General features: G+C 38.3%; 1 long non-coding RNA gene across 1 annotated transcript; it reads right to left on the bottom strand.

Annotated features, from left to right (window-relative positions):
* Positions 1–6,401: 6,401 nt before the first annotated feature.
* Positions 6,402–9,732, bottom strand: LOC125196690 (uncharacterized). The gene is made up of 2 exons (XR_007171925.2): positions 8,941–9,732; positions 6,402–6,654 (listed from the first exon to the last, which is right to left on the bottom strand). It is a non-coding gene; the product is annotated as an uncharacterized LOC125196690 (long non-coding RNA).
* Between the last annotated feature and the right edge of the window lie 8,803 nt (positions 9,733–18,535).

Genomic DNA, 18,535 nt, shown 5'->3' on the forward strand with positions numbered 1-18,535 from the left:
GATTGCTGAGGGGGAAACCCATGTTCATGAAGAAGTTGCTGAGGGGGAAACCCCTGTTTTAAAGTTGATGGCTGAGGGGGAAACCCCTGTGAAGACTGGGGATGAAACCTCAAAGGATTTCAGGGGTGCGACCCCGAGTGATGTCAGGGGGGAAACCCCTGTTTATATTGAGGGGGCGACCCCGATGGTGGATGATGTGGGGGAAACCCCAGAAAAGCTTGTGGAAGAAACGAACCTAGATACTACTGGAGTACAGGAGCCTGTCGAGGAAAGGCTAGATCTGATTGTTGACCTGGTGGATGACCAGGAGGCAGACGAACCCCGGGTGGACGAGAGAGCAGAGAGGAGAAGGGCCAGGAGGAGTCTGCTTGACGAAGTGGATGACTTGGTCTATTCCGAGAAGGAGGAGTTCCCTGCCCGAGGGATAGAAGCGGAAGTGGCAGAGTATCGTCGCCTGGCCAAGGAAAGGGCAAGGAAAGAAAAGGCAGTTGCGGCCCAGCCAAAACGGTCAAGGAAAGCTCCCTCCGTCGAGGAGGTTGAGGAGACCCTTTCCCCAGTGACCGAAGTTCCCTCGACCGATGAACAAGAAAAGCCTACTCCTGGGTCCAATACTGAACCTGGAGAATCTGACGAGGAGTTTGTCCAAGGACGTCCGGAGGTGTGGCTGACTAAGGAACTGCTGGAGTCGATGAGGCATTTCGACGATCAGAAACGGGCCACAGTGTACAAAGAGGGATGCAGTGCTGGGAAGATGGCTAAGTCTGGCAAGCAGTACAGCTCCGAGGAACTCATGACAATTGCATGTGATGAAGATTTCCGCGCATGTATCTATTCAATCAGTTTTGAGTGGTTATTGAGGCACAGCCAGGAGAAGGTGCCGGTGGACTTAGTACGGGAGTTTTTCTCGACATTCCGATTAAAGAACACTTCTGACCTCGACGCGGACTCCATCACACTCAGGCTTTTTAATGAGGAACATGAAATGAGCATCCGAGAGTGGTCCTTGAGAATGGAGTTGTTTACCAAGGCTGAGGACGATGAAGGCATATGGAATGAGAGGATGATTGGTGTACCGAAGAACACGCCAGGATTTAAAGTACAAGTAGCATGGGAACTAGTCAACTCACTCCAAGGCAGGGGCGTTTAAGTCTAGCTACTCTAAGGCATCTCACATCGAGGACCAAATCCTCCGTTTTGCTCAGACGTTTATCAGCTACAACCTAATGGGAACTGTAAATTCAGCTCTGACTACGACCGACCTCTATTTCACTTGGTGCATGGCAAAAGGCGTTAAGGTGCATCTGGGTTACTGGCTGGCTCAAGCATGTCATCAGATGACAAGCAACCCTGCTCGGCATATGTATACCTGCCATCTCCTAGGCGCCTACCTCCAGCTGAATATTGAAATGAAGATAGCCAAAACCGCTCCCTTGGTCGTGATATGCGAACCCCCGGAGACTTTCAGTGTTAAGTACTTTTTCAACAAGGGGTTACTCCAAGCTCACGGCAAACAAACTTTCTTCTACACGGTAGGAGACAAGGTGAAAGCGGAGGTTGAGGAGACTGTGGAGGCTATGCCGAGTGAAGAGGTCGAGGAGCAGAGGAAGGATGTCCAGGAGGTGAGGAAAGAAATGAAAGTGATGAGAAAAGAAATGGTGAGAGAGCTTGGAGGGATAAGGAAAGAGCTGAGCGGGAGCCGTGAAGAGGTGAAGACCCTGCAGGGAAACATTGCGGACCTGGCAGTGAAGTCCGCCAAGCAGAACGAGCGGATGACGGAGGCTGTGGAGCTTGTGAAGAAGATGTTGAAATGGTTGGAGAAGACACTCCCCTTGACCCAGTCGAAGGCATCTCCTGGGTCCATCAGCGAGGTCAAGCAACCAGGCCAGAGCAGTCCCTCCGTCCAGCGACCACCGCACCCGCTCAAGCAAATGGTTACCCCGTCCGCATCCTAGCCAGTGTTAATCTCATCCAGATCAAAGTCCATGATGTTAAAGAAACCAGAGTCCGATCAACCAGAGCAAGAGAAGGAAGAAGAGGAGCCGGAGATGCCGACGAAAAAGAAAGTGAAGATGACCCGACCCGGGATCCCAACCCAATCTGGCTCTCGAGGGAGCCAGACCCAGAAGTGAATCACCCCCATGACCAAGTAACATTTATTTTCTGCTTTCCGTTATATCTGTTTTTTTTTTATGCTTGTTGTTATTATTGGTTCTCTGTGAATATTTTCTATATGTGTTTACCTTCTCCCACTTAGCCCAATGCTTGGACTAAGTGTGAGAAGTTTATGTTTTCTATTTATTGTGTCTTCTCCCACTTAGCCCGATGCACGGTCTAAGTGTGAGAAGTTTTTATAGGTTTATTATTTGTTTATTGTGTGTTGAATTGACTACCTTGTTTCCCCCCTTCACGACGATGGCTTGGGGACAAGCTTGAGTGAAGTGGGAGGGGAAGGGGAGTCAATGCGTGTAGTTGTCAGCATGTTATGAGTCGTTAAGTCTAGGTTTTGTTTGCGTTGCATGAGCCGGTGAATATAATATGGCATGATCTCCTTAGTGAAAGTAATTGAAGATAGGATGTATTTCAACTTAGAAGCCTTTTCCTTTAATAAGCCAAGTCAATAACCTGACCCAGTAAAAAAAGGGAGAACGAAGTATAAAAAGGAGAAAACTCTCATAACCCGACGCTTCAGTGGTATGGCAATAACTTATGAGAGAATCGGTCCTAACATCCCTGGTGAGGAATGAGTGATCGAGTGAATCCAACAATTGGAAAAGTAAAGGGCTATCTTGACGAACTGACAGATTGATTAGGTAGAAGAAGGGAAGGGGCCAATTTGGAGAAGTGCAGCCTGTTGGATTGACCTTGACCTTGTGGGGACGGTTGCCTAAAAGTTGAAGCTAGTTCATGCATATGTGTCTATGTGTTTTATCTTTAAGTGTTTGTTATCTGTGTATTAGTTCTGTCTAGGTCTAGGAGTCTGTTTTGAGTCTAAGGAGTCGGTCAGGGGATAACCGTGCCTCGAAATTCGCCTTATTCTTTTTCTTGTCTTTATACTTGAGGACAAGTATGGTTTAAGTGTGGACAGTTTGATAAGGCTAATTTCATGCATCGGTTATGTGGTGAAAAACACTTTATTTTGCTGGGTCTAACGCAGTTTTTAAGCCAGGTGTGTGAAGGATACGCTAGATCCAAGAAGAGCTGGAGGTAATGGACTAGCAAAGGAAAATGAAGGAAAGTGAGCAGAATTGAAGAGAAAAAAATGGCTAAACGAAGGAGGTCAATAGCTGAGGGCAACAAAGACTATTCATACCTCGCTGGACCCACTTCAACGCCTATAAATAAAGGAGCATGCAGCACACGCCATATACATGATTTTGCTCTTAGCTCACACACTCACACACACACTTGGAAAATGGGAATTCTGGGATAGTTTAGGATTTCTAGGGGTTCATCTTCGGCAAAAGTCAGTGGTAACACCGTCCTCACGGAGGGCGAAGAAACAATCTGTTTACATTCAGCTTTTCGTACTTTTATTCCGTCGAACTTCATCGTTTTGGAAGTCGATTTGGTTGCTGGCTACTTATCGGTTATCAATGCATTTAGTTTATGTCATGTTGGTGTTTATCTTGTGTTGATTTAAGTTGATTCTGTGTTTTTTTTAGGTTTAATTTCGGAAGTTGAATGTCATTCTCTGTTTTGGATAATTCTGTGCTTGATCTGGGAAAGAGGTTGTGGATCTGTGTTGTTGTTGTTGATCGGTGGTTTTTTGGCAAATTTGTAGCTATGGATATACTTTTGTGTCGGATGCTTGGATCCAGAGTGGATTTAGCATCCGAGGTTGGATTTGAACAGGGGAATCAAGTTGTGCATGGATTTCGAACTCGTTTGCTCTCCTTTCACTTTACTTCGTCTAGTAGTCGCAGATCTACTTAGTTTTAAATTGTTCTTCGATTATTTGCTTAAATTTCAGTCTGTTTCGTTTCCGATTCACGTTCCGTCTCTGTTTTTACTGAAATTTTATGCAAATTGATTGGAGAAGATGATGTCACTGTTAGTTGGTACTTTAGTTAGTTGTTTTTCAGCTTTACATCCGTACTTTACCTTTTCAGCAATGGTCCCCACCGTCAGTTCATTTCTCAGGTCTAGGTAATTTAGGAATTAGTTTCTTAGATCTAGTGATTGTCGCGTTTTTCCAGTTATATGCATGATTTCTGTTCTGCCTAGATCTAGCTGTTAGCGTAGCAGATTTCAACTCCAAGTTTAGTTTAATTTCCTCAACCCAAAAAATGCGTGGCAGCAACCAGCCCAAAAATAGTCCTGAATCCTTGAGCATGTTTAATTGCGCATTCATCTCTGTGGGATCGATCCCTACTTCCCTGTGCTAATTTTAGTATACGTAGTTGAGGGTTTTGAAGCGATATTCTGTGTGTCCGACGACCGAGATCTTCCAACGTTCCGTGAGTTCGTAGACCCTGTGATCTAGTGGATTCACTGGACCTAAGAGACTTGTTATTCCTCTCTGTGCATGCAGTCTCTAAACTGAAAACAAGAAGAAAATTTCAGCAGGCTTCAATTTTGTTCTACTCCTCTTCACGCCAATCTGCATTCAAATTTTGGTCAAATTGGCAATCAATTACTCCAAAAACATGGTTACACCCTAATCCCCTGCCCAAAATCCTCCTCAGCCGCCAAACTCATTACTCAATTCACAAACTAAAATTGTAATCAGATTCATCCACCTTGAAAGCCATCCCTTCCAAATTCAACTTCCCCAATGACCACACGGCTTTCACTTCTGATTCAATCCCCATCATCGATTTCTCAGCTCTTGTTGGCGGCGATCCTCATCAATCGCCACAGCATGTCAGGATTAGTACTATATAATACTTCCTCCGTCTCACCATAAACGACTCATATTTCATTTTGAAACTTAGACAAAATGAGTGTTTTATTTTGTTGGCAAAATGTAAAACAATTTATATCTTTTTTTTTATTATATCTCCACTTAATTAACGTAAACATCATTTTTTTAAAAATTTTGTGCTAAATGAGTAGTAGGACAGAAAGAGTAATATTGTTGTTTCTTGTTTACTAAATAATTACCACTAATTTTTCAAACGACTGTGTTTCTATGTGCAGCTTGTGAATCATGGTAACAAGATCATAAATGTGAATCCATGGAGATGGATATGATGAACACCGAAGAAGATATTTTGGAGAAGAAAGAAAGTATGATTTCTCTTATTGATCGAATGAAATCGATACAGAAACCAAGCACCTTATATATCAATGGTGCATGGTGTAGATACATCAAAAAAAGGTACTTGGAAAAAAGATTATTGGTGATTTCTGGAAAACAAATTGGTTAATCAAGATAGCTCTAAAAGAGTAAAAAGAAAAAGAAAGGATAAAAGAGTACTGCTATACAAATAACGAAGTAGAACCAAAGATATAAAACGAAAAAGATACTCCCTCCGTCCCGGAGTATAGACTCACTTCTTTTGGGCACATGATTTAAGGAAGTGATATTTAATTAGTTAAAGTGGAGAGAATAAAGTATGAGAGAGGGAAAAAGTAGGGGAGAGAAGAGAGAAAAAAGTAGGTGGAGAATAAAATAAGATAGATGCTTTTTGCTAAAAAAGGAAATGAGTCTAATATGTTGGGACATCCCAAAAAGGAAAGTTGGTCTAATACCTTGGGACGGAGGGAGTAGTAAAAAGCAATAAATTAAAATTATATTACATTGTTTATTACGTACCTTGCCACTAAACGTTACACTTGCCCAAGGTTTACCGAACCGGTGGTTAAACCGAAACCGTGAGAATTTACCCGAATCGAAACCGTCGATTTTTGAACCGTGGTTCGGTTCAGGTTCAAAAAATTTCGAACCGAAACCGTGCTGGAACCTCTGGTTCCGGGCGGTTCCAAACTGGAACCGCGAAAAACAGTGAAATCAAGCCGGAACTGCAAAATAACGGCGTTTTAGAACCGTAAAAAATTGCCGAAAAACCGCCGGTTCGGAACCGAAATCGAAATCGGCGGTTTTGGAACCGTAACCGTAACCGCGAAACACCCTAGCGGTTCGATTCCGGTTCGACAATTTCCAAAACCGGAACCGGCGGTTCCAAACCGTAACCGCCGGTTCCTGAACCATGGGCACCTCTACTAAACGTGGCTCTGATACCACTCTAATGAGTAGATCAAGCAAGGTAGAAAGAAATGGAGATACAACTGAGGAGATGCGAAAGCTACTAATTATTACAGATTTATTTTACAGAGAAATATTTACTAATGAATGAATGTCACGACTGCATTTTGCTAAGGATAGCGAAAACGGGTAAACCACGACTAATAAGAGGGATTAAAGAAGCGGGGAAAGAAAAGGGGCTAGAACTTGAGAATTTGCACAAAGGCCAAGTAAATTTATATCAAAGAAGCCGAGTATTTCATTACATGGTCTTGAAAACAGAATGAACGTCTCCTCAAATAAATCAGAGTTGATGGTGAGATTCTCCAATTCTCACATCACAAAAACACAGCGGAATAAGTCCTTACTAAACGACTTCGTGTATGAAGACACGAACCGTTGGGAGATCAACTTGATTGTTTAACAACATCGACTCCGATCATCACTCCATCCTCTTGACGTTCAACCTGCACATTTATAAATACATGCAGGGCTGAGTACAGGAGTACTCGGTGGACACGTGCCGAAAACAAAACATACATTATACAGTTGTCAAGCCATCACAGTAACACACGGGGTTTTTCTTAAAAGACCCGAGCTTACTAAGTTCTTTTGTGAGCTAAAAGTTCGACTACAGACTAGGTTCTTTCATCGTTCATCATTCATTCATAAATCCATTTCCGTTCATAAATCCATTCCATGCATTCATCAATCCATTCCATTCGTGAATCCATTCCGTTCGTGAATCCATCCCGTCCATATATCCATTCCATTCGTGAATCCATTCCATTCGTAAATCCATTCCATCCATAAATCCATTCCGTTCGTAAATCCATTCCGTCCATATATCCATTCCATTCGTGAATCCATTCCATTCGTAAATCCATTCCATCCATAAATCCATTCCGTTCATAAATCCATTCCATTCCATGACATTCAATCTCATTCATCAAAACAAAAAATTTATGGCATGACAACAATTTTGAAAAGAATCATAGCTCAATTTTGAGAAAAGATGATTTTTCATAATTTCGCAAGTATTTGATTTATATCCGCACTAGCGTGCTGGATATTAAAAGAAAGCCCACCTGGTATGCTTATTCTTCAATTCAATTATCCGCTTTGACCTCACTTGCCCTTTGAGCATTTTATCCTTTGAATATAAATAGTGTGACACGCTAATTAGTACTTGAACTATTTCTCTTTAGAAAGAATGCATGCACCCTTTGACCTAGCACCTATATCCTTAGTCTTGTCTCATAGATTCTCTGGTCCTTTCTCGGGCTTCATTAAGTTGTAGGATTTATTTATCCACTTTAACTAAATTCGGAGAAGTTCCATTATCTTTAAAATAATTACTTAAGCATTTAATATGGATTCTTGGAAAATCCTTTCTTAAATCTTTTCTTTGAATTTTCTTAAGGCCGCCCATGGCGTCGCGGGGCGACGCCGGTCGGCTTTCGCGTCTCCCACTCTACTACTTTATTTTCTCGGAATCTACATAAATTATTCGGAATTTATGCATCGACTTTTCGGGCTTCAACTCAAAATTTTCCATCTTCGAAAACTTAGCAATTATTCGGGAATTAGTTGAGCTCCAACTAAATCCTTAAATTAGTTCCAACTTCTCGTAAATAATTCTCGGCTCAACTATTTAGACATGTAATTGGTGTATTTCTCTCCACAAATAATCGGCCCTCTTAATTAATAAATCTCTGAGCCCAACTAATTAAATTAGGCAGCCCATTCCTTGTTATTTAAGTGGCCCAGAACCATAGCCCACTCCTTAAATAAAATAATACTTGGGTCCAACTCTTAATTAAAAACAGACACTCCTTTCATTAATTACTAGGGCCCAACATTAAAACCTCTAGGCCCAAATCTAATTAATTTAATTGAAGGCCTAAATTATACTCCTTCTCCATACGTGACTTTTCCTCCCCAATTCATTCTTCCACTTTTCTCAATTAGGGATTTAAGGATTTAGAAGCAGCAGCTTTTTCTCCTTCTCCCTCGAGTCACCGCCGGTCACCACTAGACTGATTAAACAAGTCACTCTCCTATGCCTCCATCGAGTTTTCTCCTTCAAGCTCTCTCTTCGTCGATTTCTCTATTCGGTGAAGTCCCGGTTAGGGAGAAGGCGTCGCCTTTCCCCTCCGCCATCTCCGGCAAATCAACGCCCGCCGTGACCCTTTCTCCTCCGCGAATTCAATGGTGGAGAGGAGGCGTCGCCTCTCTCCCACGGCGTTGCCCTTGGTGAGCGGTCGTCCCCGGCGGCCGCCTCGCGCTGTTGCTCTAGCGGCGAAGTCACCAATCAAGGGAAAAGGCGTCGCCTTTCTCCCACGTCTCCTTCTCCGTCGAGCGCAGAAGCTCCGAGGTCCGCCGTCGCCGGCTCTCCGTTGCTGCTGTCAGCGCCCTGTTTAGCTCTCTGCGTCGACTCCCTCTCGGCCTAAAGCTAAGTTCTTTATCCTATTACTTGTTTTGTTCGTGGTTCTTTAATCGGCAGTAGCTATGTGATTTGGGAATCTTGATGTTGGGATTTCATAGTAAGAGCTACTGCAGTGTCTACATTTCTTGTGAAAAGTTTGAGTTCTTAGTTCAGGCGGCCATGATTTCTATGTGAAACTTGATTGTCGAGCATTATTTGGATCTTGGTGCTATTTCTATGTTTCTCCTATGATTCTAAGTTCTTGACTACTCATTGAGGCCGCTCTAAATGATGTGAAATGGTTGTTGGGTGTTGAGGTAATTACCTCACTCGGTGGATCCTCTCGGTTCGCGGTTGTCCTCCCCCCTCCCTGCTTCGCCGCTGTCTCTCCTCGCCTTCTTGCTCCTCCCGTTTCCTTGCTGCACTCCTTGATTTTGAGTGAATTTGTGGTGTCTAAAGAAGTGGGGAGGGGAAGGGAGATGGGGCTGCTTATATAGTTCTCTATTTTGGCTGTTTGTGCTGAAACTTGGGGACAAAGACTCTCATTTTTGGCTGCCAGCTTGCTGCCTTTCGAACATGATGTTTATGCTTGCTATGCTATTTTGGTGTAAGTTGGGGCTGCCTCTCTCGGCTGCTATCTCAGCCTCGGTTGATGAGGAAAGAGAATCTGATGTTGCCTCTAAAAGGCCTTAGGGATGAGCTCACTCCTTGCTTATTCTTGTCTTTTTCCTTTCTTGGAAGATTGATGATGCATTGTATAGATTGTCATACTTACTAATTGAAGAAGTCTCCAATCTTGAGTCTTTGTGAAGCATATTTCTAATATCCTTTTCGGTGCTAATTTGTAGGTATATGGGTTGTCATCCTTGGAGCTTGTGGAGGCCGAAAATCGAGAAGGATGGGAATGAGGGAAACACTTAGATTTAGTTGCTCTATTTGGCTAGTATCCGAATATTGTTGTTTGGCATCTTTGAAATGCTAAGTTGTAGCTTCCACTTTTGTATTTTCCACATGTAACTATTATGTAGCAAAATCTCACACCTCTCAATAAGATTGTGTAGTCCTTTTCCATTATGTAGCCCTTTACCATTAATCTCTTCAACATATGTAAATCCTCTTCATAAAGTATTGTGCTAATTTATTCTCTTTTTCTTCTTCCAATAATTGTAGTTTACAAACTTAAATTTCCTCGTTCTTTAATTCCAATCGTCTTTTCGTCCAAATTTTTTTTATACTCTAAAACTAGTGCACGAAAACTCGGGGTGTCACAATGAAATTCTTAGCACATGAGATAGTGTGTGGAAGTATAAGATAAAGCGTGTGTACTTCACTAGGGTAGTTGGCCTTAAATAAGGCAAATTCCGGACTTGAAATGCTTCTTCAATTGAGCTGAATGGAAGATACGTCATTGCCAACGTCATTTATAGTGAGTCATTCTTCCACTTTTCCTGAGAGTCAAAAGATTCTTCTGATATTTCAAAAGGTGAACAGTAAATTGTCGGCAATAATTTATGTTGTCATTATCAAGGTAAGAATCATAATCTTTCTCTCTGCAATTTTAATTTTCCTAATTACCTCTTGTATCACATATAAGATTTCAATTTTATTTCGAAATGATCCACAATATTTTATATCTTTTCGAAGGCAATTCAATTCACATTTCCATTGGGAAATATAAATTTATTGTGTGCGAATTTCGCAACTAAAATTACAATTTTTTGAGGAAATTAATCTTTCATCAATCATGAAAAATGTTGAATTATGCTATCATAATAGCAATCAGACCTGGAAATTACCAGTTGTAGGGTCCTCATATTATCATAGAGTTCTGCTAAATATAAGCAGTGTTTTCTATATTCAAAACGAGCTTCTTCTAGGTAAATTAGCTCAGATTCACATCTTTTAATGTTTAATTTTAGGAGACAGAATTTCGTTCTCATAATTATTGCTTTTATTGAGAGGAAGAAGTTCTTGATATTCTAATCAAGGTGACTGAGCATCCTGCATAACATCATCAGAATGATGACTTGAGGTTGCGAAATGTGGTGCGAAGTTTTCTTCAGAGACTCTTTCAGTCTCTATCTCTCTTATTTTACTATTTTTGTATTAAAATTTGTGCCGAACCCAAAATTCATATTCTTTGGGCACAATTCATATTCTTTGGGCACGGAGGGGTATTCCTGAAAAATACTCCATCCGTCACATAAAAATATGTGCACTTTCCATTTTTGTCCGTTCCAAAAAAAATGTGCATTTCATTTTTGGAAAGTTATATTAATTTAATAAGGTAGGTCCCACAATCCGTTAACTAATTTAGGTAGACGACTAGAAATGGAAAAGGTGGTATGATAGTGCTCCGGCCGTGATTTATAGTTCCATTTTGCTATTTTGGATTGTCCGTGATTTAAAAGCTCATTTACTTTATTTCATTTCAGGTAAGTGGACCAATAATTCAACTAAATAGTCTCATTTTGCCATTTTGGATGTCCAAGAAAAATAGTCCTATTTCAAAAATGAAAACTTTTTCTTCCATTTTACCTACTTTTTTTTCATTATCTTACTTTTACTCTTATTTCTTATACTTTACCTACTTTTTCTCTTCATCTCTCCTACTTTACCAATTTATCATTAAAACCCGTACTGCCATCCCAAATGAGACTTTTTTTTATAAATGGAGGGAGTATATAAAAGTGTAATTCACATTCCACTATCTTAATTTTCCATTTTTTTTTACAAAGTCAAACAATTTCGTAAAATCGTGTCTAGTCAAAATAGAGACAAATGGCGTATTTGTATTCGAAAGGGCAGTTCTGTCCAGAAACAAAATTGGTTAAATATTGCGAAATTTTGGAAATCATATTAAGGGTGTTATATATGTTGATACTTGATAGAGATTTGGTGCAGACATACACCGAAATGATAAGAGTATTAGCTAGGAAGCTAATTGAAGCAGTATGCAACGTTTTTAGGTGGATAAAATATTGAAGATGTAGTCGAGTTTTCAATTACTTGCGACAAATTACTATCCACGTTGCTCTCACACAGATGGAGGTCTCTTCACCCTTCTCATACATAACGGCGTGGTTCAATGTTGATTCTCCTAAGAGCACTCCCAATGGAGGTGGCGAATTCTCGGCGATAAATCGCCGATTATCGCCGAATTATCGCCGGCCATTGTGGCGAAGTCGGCGATAATTCGGCGATAATGTTACCGTTGCTTCGCCGAGTGGCGATTTATCGCCGGATTATCGCCGAGCGATCGCCGGCCACTGTGGGCGACGCTCGGCGATAATCGGCGATTTTTAAAATTTTTTTTTTTTTTTTTGGCCGAACGGCTATTTTATCCCACCCCTATAAATATTTCATCCTCTTCCTCCATTCATCACCCACAAACTTCATTCACACAAATTTTCAATCTTTTTTCTCTCCATCTTTATTAAATGAGTTCTGATTCATCGTCTCGTGCTCAGTCCGACGAGGAAATATCACATTCTTCTTCCGAAGAAGAGGTACCTCCCGCTCCCACCGGATGGGATGTAGCGGGTTTCGCCAACAACCCAATCAACAACTATATCTCCCGCTGCATACAAAGCGAGATCGCTCGAATGCAGCAGCCACCCCCCCAACGGCCAATCCGCCGGCGGCGCCGATACATCCCTCGCAACCACACTGGTGCGCACGATCGGCTGTTCGCCGATTATTTCGCGGAGGAACCACGTTATCCGGCAGATGTATTTCGTCGCCGGTTCAGAATGCGCCGCTCCCTCTTCCTGCGCATTGTTAATGCGTTGTCCGCGCGTTACCCCGAGTTCCGGCTCCAGCGAGACGCAGCAGGGAAGCCCGGACTATCGCCCCTACAGAAATGCACTGTTGCCATCCGGCAGTTGGCATATGGAGGGTCCGCCGACATGTTCGATGAGTATCTGCAATGCGGCGAGACGACTGGCAACGAGTGCCTGAAGAATTTCTGTCAGGGCGTGCGAGAGATATTTGGGGAGCACTACCTTCGCTCGCCGGACGCAGCTGACTGCCAGTTCCTACTGGATTGGCACTGGAGGACCCACGGCTTTCCGGGGATGCTCGGCAGCATCGACTGTATGCACTGGCAGTGGAAGAACTGCCCAACCGCGTGGCGAGGCCAGTTTACTACCGGCTACAAAGGTACGCATCCCACCATCATTCTTGAAGCCGTTGCCGACCAACGGCTTTGGATTTGGCATGCTTATTTTGGTATAGCCGGGTCGAACAACGACCTAAATGTTCTCAATTCCTCGCCCCTTTTCAACGAGCGGATCAACGGATTAGGCCCCTCCATCGAATTCACGGCCAATGGCAATGTGCATAACATGGGGTACTACCTGGCTGACGGCATCTATCCGCAATGGCCCGTGTTTCTGAAGACGATCAGATGCCCACTCGGAGATAGAAGAAGGTATTTTGCCCGAGCGCAAGAGTCTGCGCGCAAGGATGTGGAGAGGGCATTTGGGGTGCTCCAATCGCGATTTGCACTGGTAAAGGGTCCGACGCGCTTTTTCTACCAGGGGGATATTGCCGATATCATGTATGCGTACATCATCATGCATAACATGATCATCGAAGATGAACACGAAGGCGTCCTCGACGTCACCAACGACCCAAGTGTTGCATCATCGAGTCACGGTGTCTCAACCGAGTCCGCCCGCCAGGGTGTACCGCACAACGAACATGAACGGTTCCAGGCGTTCATGGACATACACCAGAAGGAGGCCCATCAAGCACTACAACACGATATCATCGAAGAATTGTGGGCAAATAGAAACCGCGCCCACCGCCCTTGAATTTTTTTTTCTTTGAATTTTTTTTTTGATTTTTTATTTCCATTCGTGTACTTTTTTTTTTTTTAATTTTCTTCGTTGTAATGTGTACCCGTGTTTAATACAACGAACTTTATTACTATTTATTTGATTTATCTTTATAAATTAAATAAGCTAGCTTTATTATATATAAAAATAAAACAATTAAATTAGTGATGATGTAAAAATGAAATGTTGAGTTAGGGAGAAATAAGGGAGAAATAAGGGAGAAACCATTGTAGGGGTTGGCTAAAAACTGGGGATAAAATGTGATGCTGATGTGGCGCTGATGTGGCAGGAGTTAGGGAGAAATAAGGGAGAAATAAGGGAACTCCATTGGGAGTGCTCTAAGAATTCTATTGACCAACTTGAGGTATAATTAAATTGAATAGTAGGACTACTCAATTAATATGATTCTAATTATGTGTTTGTTTTGTTTGTATAGATATTCACCAACGGGAGGTTTAAGAGTGTGAAACACAGAGCGGTGTTGAATGAAGAGAGAGATAGAATCTCGATTGTGTTGGCGAATGGTCCCGCAGGGGAGGTGGTGATCGGACCGGCGGAAGAGATAGTGTTATTACTATTTTAAAAAATATTTTATATTTAATGGGACAATCTAAAAAGGAAAAATTTTCATTTTTAATGGGATAAAGTGATATCTCAATAGATATCAGTATGATTATACACAAAGCCTTTCACGCAAAAACAACGCACTTAAATATTTTAACAAAGAAATAAAAAAAGTAAGAACATCAAACGATTGTTTCACTTACTTCATGGCATCTCAAAATTCAAAAGTACGAAATAGGCGGGCATTAGTTTGTACAAATTTCAAGATACCAGAGTCATATATTGAAAAAGACAAAGGCTCTTTGAAATGCACAGTGAAACAAATGAAGCCATGCGCCCATGCACATCCGTGAGTCTTTTGATTTTTAAAATTTCCATCTCATCAACACTTAACTTTACCATTTTATTGTTCAACCTGCGTATTTAAAAATATACGTGGGACTGAGTATAAAGGTTTTAGTGAATATATGCCAAAAGATGGAGTAATAAAAGTTTTGAAAATATTGTCAAATCTTAAATTAATTAATTATAAATCAAATTTTAATGTAAAATAATAATTAAAAAATTGATTATACATATTGTATAGTTTCAACTACACCTGATACCGCTGGAGATGAAACTAAGTGGTTTACTATTTCTTTTTGGAGTGATGATTTAGAGACATAATGTCTGCACGACATAATATCCCTATGTCACTTTGTCATAAACCAAATTATTATATGGACTAATATACCCTTATTTTAAATTATAAAAGGAAAGGCAATTCATTTATTATATCATTTATCTAAGTAAACAATCAAATTCATATCAAAAGTCAACTCACCAAATTACACTCTTTTATCAAAATATACTCAATAATCTAAATATACTCAATCAAAATTAACGAGACTAAATTGCATAAATCTCTAATATATTAATTTGTCACTCCATAAATCATAAAAATGACTACATGCATATACATACTTAATTTATTAGTATTATCATCCGACGAAATAGTAATATTATAATCATTCGAATTAAATTATTTTATTAGTATTAAATAATTACTAAAATTCTAAATCATAAAAATGACTACATGTATATACACTTAATTTTTAATTGTTATCATCCAACGAAATGGTAATAATTATTCGCATCAAATTATTTTCTTAGTGGTATTAAATAATTATTAAAATTCTAAGTCGTAAAAATGACTACATAAACATACATACTTAATTCTTAGTCTTATTATCCAACGGTATAGCAATAGTCATTCGCATCAAATTATATTATTATTATTAAATAATTATTAATATTCTAAGTCTTAAAAATGACGACATGCACATACATACTTAAATTCTTCGTGTTATCGTCCAACGGAATAGTTATAGTCATTCGCATCAAATTATTTTATTAGTACTCTATTAAATAATTATTTTTTGAAGAAAGTATTAAATAATTATTAAAATTCTAAGTTATAAAAACGACTACTATGTGCATATACTTCATTTTTAATTGTTATCATCTAACGAAATAATAATAGTCATTCGCATCAAATTATATTATTAGTTGTACTATAAAATAACTATTAAAACTCTTAGTCATAAAAATGACTACATGCATATACATACTTAATTTCTTAGTGTTATCGTCCAACGAAATAGTAATAGTCATTCACATCTAATTATTTTATTAGTACTAAATAATTATTAAAATTCTAAGTCATAAAAATGACTACATGCATATACATACTTAATTGCTTAGTGTTATTGCCCAACGTAATACTAATAATCATTCGCATCTAATTATTTTATTAGTATTAAATAATTATTAAAATTCCAAGTCATACAAAAGAGTACATGTGTATATATACTTAATTTCTAGTTGTTATCATCTAACGAAATAGTAATAATTATTCGCATCAAATTATTTTATTTGTATTATTAAATAATTATTAAAATCTAAGTCATAAAAATGACTAAATGCACATACTTACTTAATCTCTTAGTGTTAACATCTAAAGGAATAGTTATAGTCATTCGCATCAAATTATTTTATTAGTATTAAATAATTATTAAAATTCTTAGTCATAAAAATGAATACATGCGTTCATATACTTATTTTCTTGTTATCGTCAAACGAAATAGTGTAGTCATTCACATCAATTTTTTTATTTATTAAATAATATTTAAAATTCTAAATTGTAAAATATTAGTAGTATACCTATGTTATATAATGTACTTATTATCATCTAATGAAAGGATAATAGTCATTGGCATCAAATTGTTTTATTAGTAAATATAAATTCCAGATTCAATAATGTTTTGTAAATATAAAATTAAGATTGAGTATTAAATCTAGGGAAATTGGTCTCTAAAATCATGAACTTTACCTAAAATTTGGTATTTCCCATAAACTTTGAAATTGGTATATAATATCACGAACTTTGCATTTTGTTTGGTATTTCCCAAACTCACTCAAATAAGATATTTTCATCAAAATCTTATTTAACGTAGGCAACCGTGATATGTTTTATAATATTTTGAACCACTTTTTAAGTTCATAACATGTAGGATAAAAAGTTACGTTGAAAATCACGTTGATTTAATTGTGTGAAGTATGATGAAAAAGCCTCGTAAGTTAGTCAAATATAGTAATAGACATGCCGTGGGAAATACCAAACAAAATGCAAAGTTCGTGATATTATATACCAATTTCAAAGTTCATGGGAAATACCAAATTTTAGACAAAGTTCATGATTTTAGAGACCAATTTCCCTACATTTAAACATGCAATTAACATCCATTAAATGTAAAACATAACAACATTATGACAAAAATCATATGTTTTATTCATTGGAAAGTAAAATAAGAGTTTTACAGTATTCAATCACTCGAAACGTGAATTCTAGTATACAAACTCTAACAATAAGAGCATCCACTGTGGGGCGGACGATGGAACATCCATCGTCCACGGACGATGTGCCTCGGAACATGCATCGTCCGCCCCATTGCGGGCGACGCGGACGATGCAACGCGTTTTGCTTTTTTTTTTTTTTAATTTCTTCAAAAATGTATATATATACCACACTTCACCACTTCTATTTCACTCTTCTATTTTCTCTTCCTCTATTTTCATCAATTATAATGAATCCGGGGTGATTTCCCAAATCCTAATATTTCCGACAGATTGCCAATGTTCGGCGGTAGTGCACGGTGCCGTGTTCAGACCCTGACGAATACCGGCCCTGATTTTGATTATATAATTATTTCCTTTTTTCTTAATATATAACACGCATCAACTTACGTATCAAATGTTACGATCTCTATGCATGCATATTACCTGGAAGTGGGCCAAATTAATAATTTAGAATATACTACCTCTGTCCCTGAAAATTTGATACAGTTTACTATTTCGGTCCGTCCCTGAAAATTTGATACACTTCACTTTTACCATTTTTGATAGTGGACCCCGTATTCCACTAACTCATTTCTACTCACATTTTATTATAAAACTAATACTTTAAAAGTAGGACCCACATCCCACCAACTTTTTCAACTCACTTTCCATTACATTTCTTAAAAACCGTGCCAGGTCAAAGTGTAGCAAATTTTGGGGGACGGAGGTAGTATAATTATAGAGATGTGATCAATGTCAAACTCTTCTTAATGATCAAACTAGAGATCAAATTAGGGCCCTTCATTTTCTTAATCTTGTAGTTAGGATTAATTTATAATTTATTTAATATTTTTTAAATAAATAACTTTTTTTTCAAATTTTATTTTTTTTTAATTTTTTTTAAAATTTTACAAAAAAATTAATTTTTAATTTTTTTTTTATTCAATAAAAACTTGCTGGAGTAAATAATGAACTATATTAACTAAATAAAAGTATGTTGTGAAGTAGTTTTTCGCATTCATTACATCCCGAATTTACTTCAACTAAAAGATAATTATGCCATAACACATTATGAAGTAACAAAATAATGGAATGAAGTAATAAACTAATGGAATGAAGTAATAACATGATTGAATGAAGTAATAAACTAATGGAATGAAGTAATAGCATGACTGAATTATGTAATAAGTTCATTACTGCTGTTTGACGTTTATTGAATATAGTTCATTACTACTGCTTATTGAATATAGTTCATTACTACTGCTTAACGTTTAACACTAAAACTTGTTGTATCATTAATGTATTTCAATAACATGTCAAAATTACTTCATAACATACTTTATTTAGTTTATTATTTAGTGAATATAGTTCATTATTTACTCCGGCAAGTTTTATTTAATTAAAAAAATTAATTTTTTGTAAAAATAAATTATAAAAAATTAAAATAAAATAAAAAAGTTTTATTGAATAAAATATTAAATTAATTATAAATTCATTATAACCACGGGATTAAGAAAATGGAGGGTCTAATTTGGTCTCTAGTTCAGTATTTAAGACTAGATTTGTGAATAATGGGACTCATTAATTATATCTTGTTTTCTTAATATATATAGCACGCATCAGCTTCACATGTAAAGT

The sequence above is a fragment of the Salvia hispanica genome, chromosome 4 (assembly GCF_029641045.1).
Source record: "Salvia hispanica isolate PSC_SH4W2 chromosome 4, Shi_PSC_v1, whole genome shotgun sequence".
NCBI lineage: Eukaryota > Viridiplantae > Streptophyta > Magnoliopsida > Lamiales > Lamiaceae > Salvia > Salvia hispanica.